We start from the raw sequence: 18,810 nt of genomic DNA, 5'->3' as shown, positions 1-18,810 counted from the left end.
ACGGTAAGTGTGAGTGTGAGGGTTAGGGTTAGGGTTAGGGTGAGCGTGAGTGTGATTGTGAGTGTGAGTGTGAGGGTTAGGGTGAGGGTGAGTGTGAGGGTGAGTGTGAGTGTGTGTGTGAGTGTGAGGGTGAGGGTGAGGGTTAGGGTTAGGGTGAGTGTGAGGGTAAGGGTGAGTGTGAGTGTGAGTGTTAGTGTGAGTGTGAGTGTGAGTTTGAGTGTGAGGGTTAGGTTTAGGGTTAGCGTGAGTGTGAGGGTGAGTGTGAGTATGAGTGTGAGTGTGAGTGTGAGGATGAGTGTGAGTGTGAGTGTGAAGGTGAAAGTTCTGTTGGTAGTTCTGACACTGCCCCGGTAGCCCCATGAAAGACACCACAAAAGTTGTTCTACCGGCTTTCTGGGCTGAGATGGGCAATCGCTGACTTTTGGAGTCGGCTGGTGACAAAATGTTCCAAACACACCCCATGCACAACTCCCCCGGGGAAGGTGCCAGAAAGGAGTTCTGTTGGTAGTTCTGACACTGCCCCGGTAGCCAGATGGAAGACACCACAAAAGTGGTTCTACCTGCTTTCTGGGCTGAGATGGGCAATCGCTGACTTTTGGAGTCGGCTGGTGACAAACGTTCCAAAGACACCCCATGCACAACTCCACCGGGGAAGGTGCCAGAAAGGGGTTCTGTTGGTAGTTCTGACACTGCCCCGGTAGCCAGATGAAAGACACCACAAAAGTGGTTCTACCTGCTTTCTGGGCTGAGATGGGCAATCGCTGACTTTTGGAGTCGGCCGGAGACAAAACGTTCCAAACACCCCCCATGCACATCTCCACCGGGGAAGGTGCCAGCAAGGAGTTCTCTGGTAATTTCACATTGCTCCGCTAGGTAGCTGAAAGACACCACAAAAGTTGTTCTACCGGCTTTCTGGGCTGAGATGGGGAATCGCTGACTTTTGGAGTCGGCTGGTGACAAAATGTTGCAAACACACCCCATGCACAACTCCACCGGGGAAGGTGCCAGAAAGGAGTTCTGTTGGTAGTTCTGACACTGCCCCGGTAGCCAGATGGAAGACACCACAAAAGTGGTTCTACCTGCTTTCTGGGCTGAGATGGGGAATCGCTGAATTTTGGAGTCGGCTGGTGACAAACGTTCCAAAGACACCCCATGCACAACTCCACCGGGGAAGGTGCCAGAAAGGGGTTCTGTTGGTAGTTCTGACACTGCCCCGGTAGCCAGATGAAAGACACCACAAAAGTGGTTCTACCTGCTTTCTGGGCTGAGATGGGGAATCGCTGACTTTTGGAGTCGGCGGTGACAAAACGTTCCAAACACCCCCCATGCACAACTCCAGCGGGGAAGGTGTCAGAAAGGAGTTCTGTTGGTAGTTCTGACACTACCCCGGTAGCCAGATGAAAGACACCACAAAAGTGGTTCTACCTGCTTTCTGGGCTGAGATGGGCAATCGCTGACTTTTGGAGTCGGCTGGTGACAAAATGTTCCAAAGACACCCCATGCACAACTCCACCGGGGAAGGTGCCAGCAAGGAGTTCTCTGGTAATTTTACATTGCTCCGCTAGGTAGCTGAAAGACACCACAAAAGTGGTTCTACCTGCTTTCTGGGCTGAGATGGGGAATCGCTGACTTTTGGAGTCGGCTGGTGACAAAATGTTCCAAACACACCCCATGCACAACTCCACCGGGGAAGGTGCCAGCAAGGAGTTCTCTGGTAGTTTTTACATTGCTCCGCTAGGCAGCTGAAAGACACCACGAGTGTGAGTGTGAGTGTGAGGGTGAGGGTTAGGATTAGGGTTAGGGTGAGTGTGAGTGTGAGGGTGAGAGTGAGTGTGAGTGTGAGGGTGAGTGTGAGTGTGAGGGTGAGGGTGAGTGTGAGGGTGAGTGTGAGCGTGAGGGTGAGGGTGAGTGTGAGGGTGAGGGTGAGTGTGAGGGTGAGTGTGAGGGTGAGGGTGAGGGTGAGTGTGAGGGTGAGTGTGAGTGTGAGTGTGAGTGTGAGGGTGAGTGTGAGTGTGAGGGTTAGGGTGAGGGTGAGTGTGAGGGTGAGTGTGAGTGTGTGTGTGAGTGTGAGGGTGAGGGTGAGGGTTAGGGTTAGGGTGAGTGTGAGGGTTAAGGTGAGTGTGAGTGTTAGTGTGAGTGTGAGTGTGAGTTTGAGTGTGAGGGTTAGGTTTAGGGTTAGAGTGAGTGTGAGGGTGAGTGTGAGTATGAGTGTGAGTGTGAAGGTGAAAGTGAGTGTGAGTGTGAGGGTGAGTGTGAGTGTGAGGGTTAGGGTGAGGGTGAGTGTGAGCGTGAGTTTGAGTGTGAGGGTTAGGTTTAGGGTTAGCGTGAGTGTGAGGGTGAGTGTGAGTATGAGTGTGAGTGTGAAGGTGAAAGTGAGTGTGAGTGTGAGTGTGAGTGCGAGTGTGAGGGTGAGTGTGAGTGTGAGTATGAGTGTGAGTGTGAGGGTGAGGGTGAGTGTGAGTGAATTTGAGTGTGAGGGTTAGGTTTAGGGTTAGCGTGAGTGTGAGGGTGAGTGTGAGTATGAGTGTGAGTGTGAGTGTGAGGGTGAGGGTGAGTGTGAGGGTGAGTGTGAGAGTGAGTGTTAGGGAGAGGGTGAGGGTGAGTGTTAGTGTGAGTGTGCGGCGGAGGGTGAGTGTGAGTGTGAGTGTGAGTTTGAGTGTGAGTGTGAGGGTGAGTGTGAGTGTGAGGGTGACGGTAAGTGTGAGTGTGAGGGTTAGGGTTAGGGTTAGGGTGAGCGTGAGTGTGATTGTGAGTGTGAGTGTGAGGGTTAGGGTGAGGGTGAGTGTGAGGGTGAGTGTGAGTGTGTGTGTGAGTGTGAGGGTGAGGGTGAGGGTTAGGGTTAGGGTGAGTGTGAGGGTAAGGGTGAGTGTGAGTGTGAGTGTTAGTGTGAGTGTGAGTGTGAGTTTGAGTGTGAGGGTTAGGTTTAGGGTTAGCGTGAGTGTGAGGGTGAGTGTGAGTATGAGTGTGAGTGTGAGTGTGAGGATGAGTGTGAGTGTGAGTGTGAAGGTGAAAGTTCTGTTGGTAGTTCTGACACTGCCCCGGTAGCCCCATGAAAGACACCACAAAAGTTGTTCTACCGGCTTTCTGGGCTGAGATGGGCAATCGCTGACTTTTGGAGTCGGCTGGTGACAAAATGTTCCAAACACACCCCATGCACAACTCCCCCGGGGAAGGTGCCAGAAAGGAGTTCTGTTGGTAGTTCTGACACTGCCCCGGTAGCCAGATGGAAGACACCACAAAAGTGGTTCTACCTGCTTTCTGGGCTGAGATGGGCAATCGCTGACTTTTGGAGTCGGCTGGTGACAAACGTTCCAAAGACACCCCATGCACAACTCCACCGGGGAAGGTGCCAGAAAGGGGTTCTGTTGGTAGTTCTGACACTGCCCCGGTAGCCAGATGAAAGACACCACAAAAGTGGTTCTACCTGCTTTCTGGGCTGAGATGGGCAATCGCTGACTTTTGGAGTCGGCCGGAGACAAAACGTTCCAAACACCCCCCATGCACATCTCCACCGGGGAAGGTGCCAGCAAGGAGTTCTCTGGTAATTTCACATTGCTCCGCTAGGTAGCTGAAAGACACCACAAAAGTTGTTCTACCGGCTTTCTGGGCTGAGATGGGGAATCGCTGACTTTTGGAGTCGGCTGGTGACAAAATGTTCCAAACACACCCCATGCACAACTCCACCGGGGAAGGTGCCAGCAAGGAGTTCTCTGGTAGTTTTTACATTGCTCCGCTAGGCAGCTGAAAGACACCACGAGTGTGAGGGTGAGGGTGAGTGTGAGGGTGAGGGTTAGGATTAGGGTTAGGGTGAGTGTGAGTGTGAGGGTGAGAGTGAGTGTGAGTGTGAGGGTGAGTGTGAGTGTGAGGGTGAGGGTGAGTGTGAGGGTGAGTGTGAGCGTGAGGGTGAGGGTGAGTGTGAGGGTGAGTGTGAGCGTGAGTGTGAGTGTGAGTGTGAGGGTGAGTGTGAGTGTGAGTGTGAGGGTGAGGGTGAGTGTGAGGGTGAGTGTGAGGCTGAGTGTGAGTGTGAGGGTGAGTGTGAGTGTGAGGGTTAGGGTGAGGGTGAGGGTGAGGGTGAGGGTTAGGGTTAGGGTGAGTGTGAGGGTTAGGGTGAGTGTGAGTGTTAGTGTGAGTGTGAGTGTGAGTTTGAGTGTGAGGGTTAGGTTTAGGGTTAGCGTGAGTGTGAGGGTGAGTGTGAGTATGAGTGTGAGTGTGAAGGTGAAAGTGAGTGTGAGTGTGAGGGTGAGTGTGAGTGCGAGTGTGTGTGTGAGTGTGAGGGTGAGTGTGAGTGTGAGTATGAGTGTGAGTGTGAGGGTGAGGGTGAGTGTGAGTGTGAATTTGAGTGTGAGGGTTAGGTTTAGGGTTAGCGTGAGTGTGAGGGTGAGTGTGAGTATGAGTGTGAGTGTGTGAGGGTGAGGGTGCGTGTGAGGGTGAGTGTGACGGAGAGGGTGAGGGTGAGTGTTAGTGTGAGTGTGCGGCGGAGGGTGAGTGTGAGGGTGAGTGTGAGTTTGAGTTTGAGTGTGAGTGTGAGGGTGAGTGTGAGTGTGAGTGTGAGTGTGAGGGTGACGGTAAGTGTGAGTGTGAGGGTTAGGGTTAGGGTGAGCGTGAGTGTGATTGTGAGTGTGAGTGTGAGGGTTAGGGTGAGGGTGAGTGTGAGGGTGAGTGTGAGTGTGTGTGTGAGTGTGAGGGTGAGGGTTAGGGTTAGGGTGAGTGTGAGGGTTAGGGTGAGTGTGAGTGTGAGTGTTAGTGTGAGGGTTAGGTTTAGGGTTAGTGTGAGTGTGAGGGTGAGTGTGAGTATGAGTGTGAGTGTGAGTGTGAGGATGAGTGTGAGTGTGAGTGTGAAGGTGAAAGTTCTGTTGGTAGTTCTGACACTGCCCCGGTAGCCAGATGAAAGACACCACAAAAGTGGTTCTACCTGCTTTCTGGGCTGAGATGGGCAATCGCTGACTTTTGGAGTACGCTGATGACAAATGTTGCAAACACACCCCATGCACAACTCCACCGGGGAAGGTACCAGAAAGGGGTTCTGTTGGTAGTTCTGACACTGCCCCGGTAGACAGATGAAAGACACCACAAAAGTGGTTCTACCTGCTTTCTGGGCTGAGATGGGCAATCGCTGACTTTTGGAGTCGGCTGGTGACAAAATGTTCCAAACACGCCCCCATGCACAACTCCACCGGGGAAGGTACCAGAAAGGGTTTCTGTTGGTAGTTCTGACACTGCCCCGGTAGACAGATGAAAGACACCACAAAAGTGGTTCTACCTGCTTTCTGGGCTGAGATGGGGAATCATTGAATTATGGAGTTGGCTGATGACAAATGTTGCAAACACACCCCATGCACAACTCCACCAGGGAAGGTCTCAGATGGGGTTCTGTTGGTTGTTCTTACACTGCCCCGGTAGCCAGATGAAAGACACCACAAAAGTGGTTCTACCTGCTTGCTGGGCTGAGATGGGCAATCGCTGAATTTTGGAGTCGGCTGGTGACAAAATGTTGCATACACACCCCATGCACAACTCCACCGGGGAAGGAGCCCGAAAGGAGTTCTGTTGGTAGTTCTGACACTGCCCCGGTAGCCAGATGAAAGACACCACAAAAGTGGTTCTACCTGCTTTCTGGGCTGAGATGGGCAATCGCTGACTTTTGGAGTCGGCCGGTGACAAATGTTGCAAACACACCCCATGTACAACTCCACTGGGGAAGGTGCCAGAAAGATGTTCCGTTGGTACATCTTACACTGCCCCGGTAGCCAGATGAAAGACACCACAAAAGTGGTTCTACCTGCTTTCTGGGCTGAGATGGGCAATCGCTGACTTTTGGAGTCCGCTGATGACAAATGTTGCAAACACACCCCATGCACAACTCCAGCGGGGAAGGTGCCAGAAAGGAGTTCTGTTGGTAGTTCTGACACTGCCCCGGTAGCCAGATGAAAGACACCACAAAAGTGGTTCTACCTGCTTTCTGGGCTGAGATGGGGAACCGCTGACTTTTGGAGTCGGCCGGTGACAAAACGTTCCAAACACCCCCCATGCACATCTCCACCGGGGAAGGTGCCAGCAAGGAGTTCTCTGGTAATTTTACATTGCTCCGCTAGGTAGCTGAAAGACACCACAAAAGTGGTTCTACCTGCTTTCTGGGCTGAGATGGGGAATCGCTGACTTTTGGAGTCGGCTGGTGACAAAATGTTCCAAACACACCCCATGCACAACTCCACCGGGGAAGGTGCCAGAAAGGAGTTCTGTTGCTTGTTCTTACACTGCCCCGGTAGCCAGATGAAAGACACCACAAAAGTGGTTCTACCTGCTTTCTGGGCTGAGATGGGCAATCGCTGACTTTTGGAGTCCGCTGATGACAAATGTTGCAAACACACCCCATGCACAACTCCACCGGGAAAGGTACCAGAATGGGGTTCTGATGGTAGTTCTGACACTGCCCCGGTAGCCAGATGAAAGACACCACAAAAGTTGTTCTACCGGCTTTCTGGGCTGAGATGGGCAATCGCTGACTTTTGGAGTACGCTGATGACAAATGTTCCAAAGACACCCCATGCACAACTCCACCGGGGAAGGTACCAGAAAGGGGTTCTGTTGGTAGTTCTGACACTGCCCCGGTAGACAGATGAAAGACACCACAAAAGTGGTTCTACCTGCTTTCTGGGCTGAGATGGGGAATCGCTGACTTTTGGAGTCCGCTGATGACAAATGTTGCAAACACACCCCATGCACAACTCCAGCGGGGAAGGTGCCAGAAAGGAGTTCTGTTGGTAGTTCTTACACTGCCCCGGTAGCCAGATGAAAGACACCACAAAAGTGGTTCTACCTGCTTTCTGGGCTGAGATGGGGAACCGCTGACTTTTGGAGTCGGCCGGTGACAAAACGTTCCAAACACCCCCCATGCACATCTCCACCGGGGAAGGTGCCAGCAAGGAGTTCTCTGGTAATTTTACATTGCTCCGCTAGGTAGCTGAAAGACACCACAAAAGTGGTTCTACCTGCTTTCTGGGCTGAGATGGGGAATCGCTGACTTTTGGAGTCGGCTGGTGACAAAATGTTCCAAACACACCCCATGCACAACTCCACCGGGGAAGGTGCCAGAAAGGAGTTCTGTTGCTTGTTCTTACACTGCCCCGGTAGCCAGATGAAAGACACCACAAAAGTGGTTCTACCTGCTTTCTGGGCTGAGATGGGCAATCGCTGACTTTTGGAGTCCGCTGATGACAAATGTTGCAAACACACCCCATGCACAACTCCACCGGGGAAGGTACAAGAATGGGGTTCTGATGGTAGTTCTGACACTGCCCCGGTAGCCAGATGAAAGACACCACAAAAGTTGTTCTACCGGCTTTCTGGGCTGAGATGGGCAATCGCTGACTTTTGGAGTACGCTGATGACAAATGTTCCAAAGACACCCCATGCACAACTCCACCGGGGAAGGTACCAGAAAGGGGTTCTGTTGGTAGTTCTGACACTGCCCCGGTAGACAGATGAAAGACACCACAAAAGTGGTTCTACCTGCTTTCTGGGCTGAGATGGGCAATCGCTGACTTTTGGAGTCCGCTGATGACAAATGTTGCAAACACACCCCATGCACAACTCCAGCGGGGAAGGTGCCAGAAAGGAGTTCTGTTGGTAGTTCTTACACTGCCCCGGTAGCCAGATGAAAGACACCACAAAAGTGGTTCTACCTGCTTTCTGGGCTGAGATGGGGAACCGCTGACTTTTGGAGTCGGCCGGTGACAAAACGTTCCAAACACCCCCCATGCACATCTCCACCGGGGAAGGTGCCAGCAAGGAGTTCTCTGGTAATTTTACATTGCTCCGCTAGGTAGCTGAAAGACACCACAAAAGTGGTTCTACCTGCTTTCTGGGCTGAGATGGGGAATCGCTGACTTTTGGAGTCGGCTGGTGACAAAATGTTCCAAACACACCCCATGCACAACTCCACCGGGGAAGGTGCCAGCAAGGAGTTCTCTGGTAGTTTTTACATTGCTCCGCTAGGCAGCTGAAAGACACCACGAGTGTGAGTGTGAGGGTGAGTGTGAGGGTGAGGGTTAGGATTAGGGTTAGGGTGAGTGTGAGTGTGAGGGTGAGAGTGAGTGTGAGTGTGAGGGTGAGTGTGAGTGTGAGGGTGAGGGTGAGTGTGAGGGTGAGTGTGAGCGTGAGGGTGAGGGTGAGTGTGAGGGTGAGTTTGAGGGTGAGGGTGAGGGTGAGTGTGAGGGTGAGTGTGAGTGTGAGTGTGAGGGTTAGGGTGAGGGTGAGGGTGAGGGTTAGGGTTAGGGTGAGTGTGAGGGTTAGGTTTAGGGTTAGCGTGAGTGTGAGGGTGAGTGTGAGTATGAGTGTGAGTGTGAAGGTGAAAGTGAGTGTGAGTGTGAGGGTGAGTGTGAGTGCGAGTGTGTGTGTGAGTGTGAGTGTGAGTGTGAGTATGAGTGTGAGTGTGAGGGTGAGTGTGAGTGTGAATTTGAGTGTGAGGGTTAGGTTTAGGGTTAGAGTGAGTGTGAGGGTGAGTGTGAGTATGAGTGTGAGTGTGAGTGTGAGGGTGAGGGTGAGTGTGATGGTGAGTGTGAGGGTGAGTGTGAGGGAGAGGGTGAGGGTGAGTGTTAGTGTGAGTGTGCGGCGGAGGGTGAGTGTGAGGGTGAGTGTGAGTGTGAGTTTGAGTGTGAGTGTGAGGGTGAGTGTGAGTGTGAGTGTGAGGGTGACGGTAAGTGTGAGTGTGAGGGTTAGGGTTAGGGTTAGGGTGAGCGTGAGTGTGATTGTGAGTGTGAGTGTGAGGGTTAGGGTGAGGGTGAGTGTGAGGGTGAGTGTGAGTGTTAGTGTGAGTGTGAGTGTGAGTTTGAGTGTGAGGGTTAGGTTTAGGGTTAGCGTAGAGTGTGAGGGTGAGTGTGAGTATGAGTGTGAGTGTGAGTGTGAGGATGAGTGTGAGTGTGAGTGTGAAGGTGAAAGTTCTGTTGGTAGTTCTGACACTGCCCCGGTAGCCAGATGAAAGACACCACAAAAGTTGTTCTACCTGCTTGCTGGGCTGAGATGGGCAATCGCTGACTTTTGGAGTCGGCTGGTGACAAAACGTTCCAAACACCCCCCCATGCACAACTCCCCCGGGGAAGGTGCCAGAAAGGAGTTCTTTTGGTAGTTCTTACACTGCCCCGGTAGCCAGATGAAAGACACCACAAAAGTAGTTCTACCTGCTTTCTGGGCTGAGATGGGCAATCGCTGACTTTTGGAGTCCGCTGATGACAAAAGTTGCAAACACACCCCATGCACAACTCCACCGGGGAAGGTGCCAGAAAGGGGTTCTTATGGTTGTTCTGACACTGCCCCGGTAGCCAGATGAAAGACACCACAAAAGTTGTTCTACCTGCTTTCTGGGCTGAGATGGGCAATCGCTGACTTTTGGAGTACGCTGATGACAAATGTTGCAAACACACCCCATGCACAACTCCACCGGGGAAGGTACCAGAAAGGGGTTCTGTTGGTAGTTCTGACACTGCCCCGGTAGACAGATGAAAGACACCACAAAAGTGGTTCTACCTGCTTTCTGGGCTGAGATGGGCAATCGCTGACTTTTGGAGTCCGCTGATGACAAATGTTGCAAACACACCCCATGCACAACTCCACCAGGGAAGGTCTCAGAATGGGGTTCTGTTGGTTGTTCTTACACTGCCCCGGTAGCCAGATGAAAGACACCACAAAAGTGGTTCTACCTGCTTTCTGGGCTGAGATGGGGAATCGCTGACTTTTGGAGTCGGCTGGTGACAAAATGTTGCATACACACCCCATGCACAACTCCACCGGGGAAGGAGCCCGAAAGGAGTTCTGTTGGCAGTTCTGACACTGCCCCGGTAGCCAGATGAAAGACACCACAAAAGTGGTTCTACCTGCTTTCTGGGCTGAGATGGGCAATCGCTGACTTTTGGAGTCCGCTGATGACAAATGTTGCAAACACACCCCATGTACAACTCCACCGGGGAAGGTACCAGAAAGATGTTCCGTTGATACTTCTTACACTGCCCCGGTAGCCAGATGAAAGACACCACAAAAGTGGTTCTACCTGCTTTCTGGGCTGAGATGAGCAATCGCTGACATTTGGAGTCGGCCGGTGACAAAACGTTCCAATGACACCCCATGCACAACTCCACCGGGGAAGGTGCCCGAAAGGAGTTCTGTTGGCAGTTCTGACACTGCCCCGGTAGCCAGATGAAAGACACCACAAAAGTGGTTCTACCTGCTTTCTGGGCTGAGATGGGCAATCGCTGACTTTTGGAGTCCGCTGATGACAAATGTTGCAAACACACCCCATGTACAACTCCACCGGGGAAGGTACCAGAAAGATGTTCCGTTGATACTTCTTACACTGCCCCGGTAGCCAGATGAAAGACACCACAAAAGTGGTTCTACCTGCTTTCTGGGCTGAGATGGGGAATCGCTGACTTTTGGAGTCCGCTGATGACAAAAGTTGCAAACACACCCCATGCACAACTCCACCGGGGAAGGTACCAGAAAGGGGTTCTGATGGTAGTTCTGACACTGCCCCGGTAGCCAGATGAAAGACACCACAAAAGTGGTTCTACCTGCTTTCTGGGATGAGATGGGGAATCGCTGACTTTTGGAGTCGGCTGGTGACAAAATGTTCCAAACACACCCCATGCACAACTCCACCGGGGAAGGTGCCAGCAAGGAGTTCTCTGGTAGTTTTTACATTGCTCCGTTAGGTAGCTGAATGACACCACAAAAGTTGTTCTACCTGCTTTCTGGGCTGAGATGGGGAACCGCTGACTTTTGGAGTCGGCTGGTGACAAAATGTTGCAAACACACCCCATGCACAACTCCAGCGGGGAAGGTGTCAGAAAGGAGTTCTTTAGGTAGTTCTTACACTGCCCCGGTAGCCAGATGGAAGACACCACAAAAGTGGTTCTACCTGCTTTCTGGGCTGAGATGGGCAATCGCTGACTTTTGGAGTCGGCTGGTGAGAAACGTTCCAAAGACACCCCATGCACAATTCCACCGGGGAAGGTGCCAGAAAGGAGTTCTGTTGGTTGTTCTTCCAGTGCCCCGGTAGCCAGATGAAAGACACCACAAAAGTGGTTCTACCTGCTTTCTGGGCTGAGATGGGCAATCGCTGACTTTTGGAGTCGGCTGGTGACAAAATGTTGCATACACACCCCATGCACAACTCCACCGGGGAAGGAGCCCGAAAGGAGTTCTGTTGGCAGTTCTGACACTGCCCCGGTAGCCAGATGAAAGACACCACAAAAGTGGTTCTACCTGCTTTCTGGGCTGAGATGGGCAATCGCTGACTTTTGGAGTCGGCCGGTGACAAAATGTTCCAAACAGACCCCATTCACAACTCCACCGGGGAAGGTGCCAGCAAGGGGTTCTGTTGGTTGTTCTTACACTGCCCCGGTAGCCAGATGAAAGACACCACAAAAGTGGTTCTACCTGCTTGCTGGGCTGAGATGGGCAATCGCTGACTTTTGGAGTCGGCCGGTGATAAAACGTTCCAATGACACACCATGCACAACTCCACCGGGGAAGGAGCCCGAAAGGAGTTCTGTTGGCAGTTCTGACACTACCCCGGTAGCCAGATGAAAGACACCACAAAAGTGGTTCTACCTGCTTTGTGGGCTGAGATGGGCAATCGCTGACTTTTGGAGTCCGCTGATGAAAAATGTTGCAAACACACCCCATGTACAACTCCACCGGGGAAGGGACCAGAAAGGGGTTCTGTTGGTAGTTCTGACACTGCCCCGGTAGCCAGATGAAAGACACCACAAAAGTGGTTCTACCTGCTTTCTGGGCTGAGATGGGCAATCGCTGACTTTTGGAGTCGGCCTGTGACAAAACGTTCCAAACACACCCCATGCACAACTCCACCGGGGAAGGTGCCAGCAAGGAGTTCTTTTGGTAGTTCTTACACTGCCCCGGTAGCCAGATGAAAGACACCACAAAAGTGGTTCTACCTGCTTTCTGGGCTGAGATGGGCAATCGCTGACTTTTGGAGTCGGCCTGTGACAAAACGTTCCAAACACATCCCATGCACAACTCCACCGGGGAAGGTGCCAGCAAGGAGTTCTTTTGGTAGTTCTTACACTGCCCCGGTAGCCAGATGAAAGACACCACAAAAGTGGTTCTACCTGCTTTCTGGGCTGAGATGGGCAATCGCTGACTTTTGGAGTCCGCTGATGACAAATGTTGCAAACACACCCCATGCACAACTCCACCGGGGAAGGGACCAGAAAGGGGTTCTGTTAGTAGTTCTGACACTGCCCCGGTAGCCAGATGAAAGACACCACAAAAGTTGTTCTACCGGCTTTCTGGGCTGAGATGGGGAATCGCTGACTTTTGGAGTCGGCTGGTGACAAAATGTTCCAAAGACACCCCATGCACAACTCCACCGGGGAAGGTGCCAGCAAGGAGTTCTCTGGTAGTTTTTACATTGCTCCGTTAGGTAGCTGAATGACACCACAAAAGTTGTTCTACCTGCTTTCTGGGCTGAGATGGGGAACCGCTGACTTTTGGAGTCGGCTGGTGACAAAATGTTGCAAACACACCCCATGCACAACTCCACCGGGGAAGGTGCCAGAAAGGAGTTCTGTTGGTAGTTCTGACACTGCCCCGGTAGCCAGATGGAAGGCACCACAAAAGTGGTTCTACCTGCTTTCTGGGCTGAGATGGGCAATCGCTGACTTTTGGAGTCGGCTGGTGACAAACGTTCCAAAGACACCCCATGCACAACTCCACCGGGGAAGGTACCAGAAAGGGGTTCTGTTGGTAGTTCTGACACTGCCCCGGTAGCCAGATGAAAGACACCACAAAAGTGGTTCTACCTGCTTTCTGGGCTGAGATGGGGAACCGCTGACTTTTGGAGTCGGCCGGTGACAAAACGTTCCAAACACCCCCCATGCACATCTCCACCGGGGAAGGTGCCAGCAAGGAGTTCTCTGGTAATTTTACATTGCTCCGCTAGGTAGCTGAAAGACACCACAAAAGTAGTTCTACCTGCTTTCTGGGCTGAGATGGGGAACCGCTGACTTTTGGAGTCGGCTGGTGACAAAATGTTCCAAACACACCCCATGCACAACTCTACCGGGGAAGGTGCCAACAAGGAGTTCTCTGATAGTTTTTACATTGCTCCGCTAGGCAGCTGAAAGACACCACGAGTGTGAGTGTGAGGGTGAGTGTGAGGGTGAGGGTTAGGATTAGGGTTAGGGTGAGTGTGAGTGTGAGGGTGAGAGTGAGTGTGAGTGTGAGGGTGAGGGTGAGTGTGAGTGTGAGTGTGAGCTTGAGGGTGAGGGTGAGTGTGAGTGTGAGTTTGAGTGTGAGTGTGAGGGTGAGGGTGAGGGTGAGGGTGAGTGTGAGGTTGAGGGTGAGGGTGAGTGTGAGGGTGAGGGTGAGTGTGAGGGTGAGGGTGAGGGTGAGGGTGAGGGTGAGTGTGAGGGTGAGTGTGAGTGTGAGTGTGAGTGTGAGGGTGAGTGTGAGTGTGAGGGTTAGGGTTAGGGTTAGGGTGAGTTTGAGGGTGAGTGTGAGTGTGAGGATGAGTGTGAGTGTGACTGTGAAGGTGAAAGTTCTGTTGGTACTTCTTACACTGCCCCGGTAGCCAGATGAAAGACACCACAAACGTGGTTCTACCTGCTTTCTGGGCTGAGATGGGCAATCGCTGACTTTTGGAGTCGGCCGGTTACAAAATGTTGCAAACACACCCCATGCAAAACTCCACCGGGGAAGGTGCCAGCAAGGAGTTCTCTGGTAGTTTTTACATTGCTCCGTTAGGTAGCTGAATGACACCACAAAAGTTGTTCTACCTGCTTTCTGGGCTGAGATGGGGAACCGCTGACTTTTGGAGTCGGCCGGTTACAAAATGTTGCAAACACACCCCATGCACAACTCCACCGAGGAAGGTGCCAGCAAGGAGTTCTCTGGTAGTTTTTACATTGCTCCGTTAGGTAGCTGAATGACACCACAAAAGTTGTTCTACCTGCTTTCTGGGTTGAGATGGGGAACTGCTGACTTTTGGAGTCGGCCGGTTACAAAATGTTGCAAACACACCCCATGCACAACTCCACCGGGAAGGTGCCAGAAAGGAGTTCTGTTGGTAGTTCTGACACTGCCCCGGTAGCCAGATGGAAGACACCACAAAAGTGGTTCTACCTGCTTTCTGGGCTGAGATGGGCAATCGCTGACTTTTGGAGTCGGCCGGTGACAAAATGTTGCAAACACACCCCATGCACAACTCCACCGGGGAAGGTGCCAGAAAGGAGTTCTGTTGGTAGTTCTGACACTGCCCCGGTAGCCAGATGGAAGACACCACAAAAGTGGTTCTACCTGCTTTCTGGGCGGAGATGGGCAATCGCTGACTTTTGGAGTCGGCTGGTGACAAAATGTTCCAAAGACACCCCATGCACAAGTCCACCGGGGAAGGTGCCAGAAAGGGGTTCTGTTGGTAGTTCTTACACTGCCCCGGTAGCCAGATGAAAGACACCACAAAAGTGGTTCTACCTGCTTTCTGGGCTAAGATGGGGAACCGCTGACTTTTGGAGTCGGCCGGTGACAAAACGTTCCAAACACCCCCCATGCACATCTACACCGGGGAAGGTGCCAGCAAGGAGTTCTCTGATAATTTTACTTTGCTCCGCTAGGTAGCTGAAAGACACCACAAAAGTGGTTCTACCTGCTTTCTGGGCTGAGATGGGGAATCGCTGACTTTTGGAGTCGGCTGGTGACAAAATGTTCCAAACACACCCCATGCACAACTCCACCGGGGAAGGTGCCAGCAAGGAGTTCTCTGGTAGTTTTTACATTGCTCCGCTCGGCAGCTGAAAGACACCACGAGTGTGAGTGTTAGTGTGAGTGTGAGGGTGAGTGTGAGGGTGAGGGTTAGGATAAGGGTTAGGGTGAGTGTGAGTGTGAGGGTGAGAGTGAGTGTGAGTGTGAGGGTGAGTGTGAGTGTGAGGGTGAGGGTGAGTGTGAGGGTGAGTGTGAGGGTGAGGGTGAGTGTGAGGGTGAGGGTGAGTGTGAGTGTGAGTGTGAGGGTGAGGGTGAGGGTGAGTGTGAGGGTGAGTGTGAGTGTGAGTGTGAGGGTGAGTGTGAGTGTGAGGGTTAGGGTTAGGGTTAGGGTGAGTTTGAGGGTGAGTGTGAGGCTGAGTGTGAGTGTGAGGGTGAGTGTGAGGGTGAGTGTGATGGTGAGTGTGAGTGCGAGGGTGAGTGTGAGGGTGAGTTTGAAGGTTAGGGTTAGGGTTAGGGTGAGTGTGAGGGTGAGGGTGAGTGTGAGGTGAGTGTGAGGGTGAGTGTGAGGGAGAGGGTGAGGGTGAGTGTGAGTGTGAGTGTGAGTGCGAGGCGGAGGGTGAGTGTGAGGGTGAGTGTGAGTGTGAGTTTGAGTGTGAGTGTGAGGGTGAGTGTGAGGGTGACGGTAAGTGTGAGTGTGAGGGTTAGGGTTAGGGTTAGGGTGAGGGTGAGTGTGATTGTGAGTGTGAGTGTGAGGGTTAGGGTTAGGGTGAGTGTGAGCGTGAGTGTGAGGGGGAGGGTGAGTGTGAGGGTGAGTGTGAGTGTGAGGGTGAGTGTGAGTGTGAGTGTGAGGGTGACGGTAAGTGTAGAGTGTGAGGGTTAGGGTTAGGGTGAGTGTGAGGGTGAGGGTGAGTTTGAGGGTGAGTGTTACTGTGAGTCCGAGTGTTAGTGTGAGGGTGAGGGTGAGTGTGAGTGCGAGTGTGAGTGTGAGTGTGAGGGTGAGTGCGAGGGTGAGTGTGAGGGTGAGTTTGAAGGTTAGGGTTAGGGTGAGTGTGAGGGTGAGGGTGAGTGTGAGGGTGAGTGTGAGGCGGAGGGTGAGTGTGAGGGTGAGTGAGAGTGTGAGTTTGAGTGTGAGTGTGAGGGTGAGTGTGAGGGTGACGGTACTTGTGAGTGTGAGTGTGAGGGTTAGGGTTAGGGTTAGGGTGAGGGTGAGTGCGAGTGTGTGTGTGAGTGTGAGGGTGAGTGTGAGGGTTAGGGTTAGGGTGAGTGTGAGGGTGAGTGTGAGTGTGAGTGTGAATTTGAGTGTGAGGGTTAGGTTTAGGGTTAGCGTGAGTGTGAGGGTGAGTGTGAGTATGAGTGTGAGTGTGAGGGTGAGTGTGAGTATGAGTGTGAGGGTTAGGGTGAGTGTGAGCGTGAGTGTGAGGGGGAGGGTGAGGGTGAGTGTGAGGGTGAGTGTGAGGGTGACGGTAAGTGTGAGTGTGAGGGTTAGGGTTAGGGTGAGTGTGAGGGTGAGGGTGAGTGTGAGGGTGAGTGTTACTGTGAGTGCGAGTGTTAATGTGATGGTGAGTGTGAGTGTGAGTGTGATGGTGAGTGTGAGTGCGAGGGTGAGTGTGAGGGTCAGTTTGAGGGTTAGGGTGAGGGTGAGGGAGAGGGTGAGGGTGAGTGTGAGGGTGAGTGTGAGGGAGAGGGTGAGGGTGAGTGTGAGTGTGAGTGTGCGGCGGAGGGTGAGTGTGAGTGTGAGTTTGAGTGTGAGTGTGAGGGTGAGTGTGAGTGTGAGGGTGAAGGTACTTGTGAGTGTGAGGGTGAGGGTTAGGGTTAGGGTGAGCGTGAGTGTGATTGTGAGTGTGAGTGTGAGGGTTAGGGTGAGGGTGAGTGTGAGGGTGAGTGTGAGTGTGTGTGTGAGTGTGAGTGTGAGGGTGAGGGTTAGGGTTAGGGTGAGTGTGAGGGTTAGGGTTAGGGTGAGTGTGAGTGTGAGTGTTAGTGTGAGTGTGAGTGTGAGTTTGAGTGTGAGGGTTAGGTTTAGGGTTAGCGTGAGTGTGAGGGTGAGTGTGAGTATGAGTGTGAGTGTGAGTGTGAGTGTGAGGATGAGTGTGAGTGTGAGTGTGAGTGTGAAGGTGAAAGTTCTGTTGGTACTTCTTACACTGCCCCGGTAGCCAGATGAAAGACACCACAAAAGTGGTTCTACCGGCTTTCTGGGCTGAGATGGGGAATCGCTGACTTTTGGAGTCGGCTGGTGACAAAATGTTCCAAAGACACCCCATGCACAACTCCACCGGGGAAGGTGCCAGCAAGGAGTTCTCTGGTAGTTTTTACATTGCTCCGTTAGGTAGCTGAATGACACCACAAAACTTGTTCTACCTGCTTTCTGGGCTGAGATGGGGAACCGCTGACTTTTGGAGTCGACTGGTGACAAAACGTTCCAAACACCCCCCCATGCACATCTCCACCGGGGAAGGTGCTAGCAAGGAGTTTTGTTGATTGTTCTTACACTGCCCAGATAGCCAGATGAAAGACACCACAAAAGTGGTTCTACCTGCTTTCTGGGCTGAGATGGGGAATCGCTGACTTTTGGAGTCGGCTGGTGACAAAATGTTCCAAACACACCCCATGCACAACTCCACCGGGGAAGGTGCCAGCAAGGAGTTCTTTTGGTAGTTCTTACACTGCCCCGGTAGCCAGATGAAAGACACCACAAAAGTGGTTCTACCGGCTTTCTGGGCTGAGATGGCGAATCGCTGACTTTTGGAGTCGGCTGGTGACAAAATGTTCCAAACACACCCCATGCACAACTCCCCCGGGGAAGGTGCCAGCAATTAGTTCTCCGGTAGTTTTTACATTGCTCCGCTAGGCAGCTGAAAGACACCACGAGTGTGAGTGTTAGTGTGAGTGTGAGGGTGAGTGTGAGGGTGAGGGTTAGGATTAGGGTTAGGGTGAGTGTGAGTGTGAGGGTGAGAGTGAATGTGAGTGTGAGGGTGAGTGTGAGTGTGAGGGTGAGGGTGAGTCTGAGGGTGAGTGTGAGGGTGAGGGTGAGTGTGAGGGTGAGGGTGAGTGTGAGTGTGAGTGTGAGGGTGAGGGTGAGTGTGAGGGTGAGTGTGAGTGTGAGTGTGAGGGTGAGTGTGAGTGTGAACGTTAGGGTTAGGGTTAGGGTGAGGGTGAGTGTGATTGTGAGTGTGAGTGTGAGGGTTAGGGTGAGGGTGAGAGTGAGTGTGAGAGTGAGTGTGAGTGTGAGTGTGAGTGTGAGGGTGAGGGTGAGTGTGAGGGTGAGTGTGAGTGCGAGTGTGAGTGTGAGTGTGAGAGTGAGTGTGAGTGTGAGTATGAGTGTGAGGGTGAGGGTGAGTGTAAGTGTGAGTGTGAATTTGAGTGTGAGGGTTAGGTTTAGGGTTAGCGTGAGTGTGAGGGTGAGTGTGAGTATGAGTGTGAGTGTGAGTGTGAGGATGAGTGTGAGTATGAGTGTGAGGGTGAGTGTGAGGGAGAGGGTGAGGGTGAGTGTGAGTGTGAGTGTGAGTGTGAGGTGGAGGGTGAGTGTGAGGGTGAGTGTGAGTGTGAGTTTGAGTGTGAGTGTGAGGGTGAGTGTGAGGGTGACGGTAAGTGTGAGTGTGAGGGTTAGGGTTAGGGTGAGGGTGAGTGTGATTGTGAGTGTGAGTTTGAGGGTTAGGGTGAGGGTGAGTGTGAGGGTGAGTGTGAGTGTGTGTGTGAGTGTGAGGGTGAGGGTTAGGGTTAGGGTGAGTGTGAGGGTTAGGGTGAGTGTGAGTGTTAGTGTGAGTGTGAGTTTGAGTGTGAGGGTTAGGTTTAGGGTTAGCGTGAGTGTGAGGGTGAGTGTGAGTATGAGTGTGAGTGTGAGTGTGAGGATGAGACTGAGTATGAGTGTGAGGGTGAGTGTGAGGATAAGTGTGAGTGTGAAGGTGAAAGTGAGTGTGAGTGTGAGGGTGAGTGTGAGTGCGAGTGTGTGTGAGTGTGAGGGTGAGTGTGAGTGTGAGTATGAGTGTGAGGGTGAGGGTGAGTGTAAGTGTGAGTGTGAATTTGAGTGTGAGGGTTAGGTTTAGGGTTAGGGTGAGTGTGAGGGTGAGTGTGAGTATGAGTGTGAGTGTGAGTGTGAGG

This window comes from Falco punctatus (genome assembly GCF_963210335.1).
Source record: "Falco punctatus genome assembly, chromosome: 4".
In the NCBI taxonomy this organism is placed as follows: Eukaryota; Metazoa; Chordata; class Aves; order Falconiformes; family Falconidae; genus Falco; species Falco punctatus.
The sequence above is the reverse complement of the archived record's forward strand: the minus strand, read 5'-3'. Positions refer to the sequence as shown.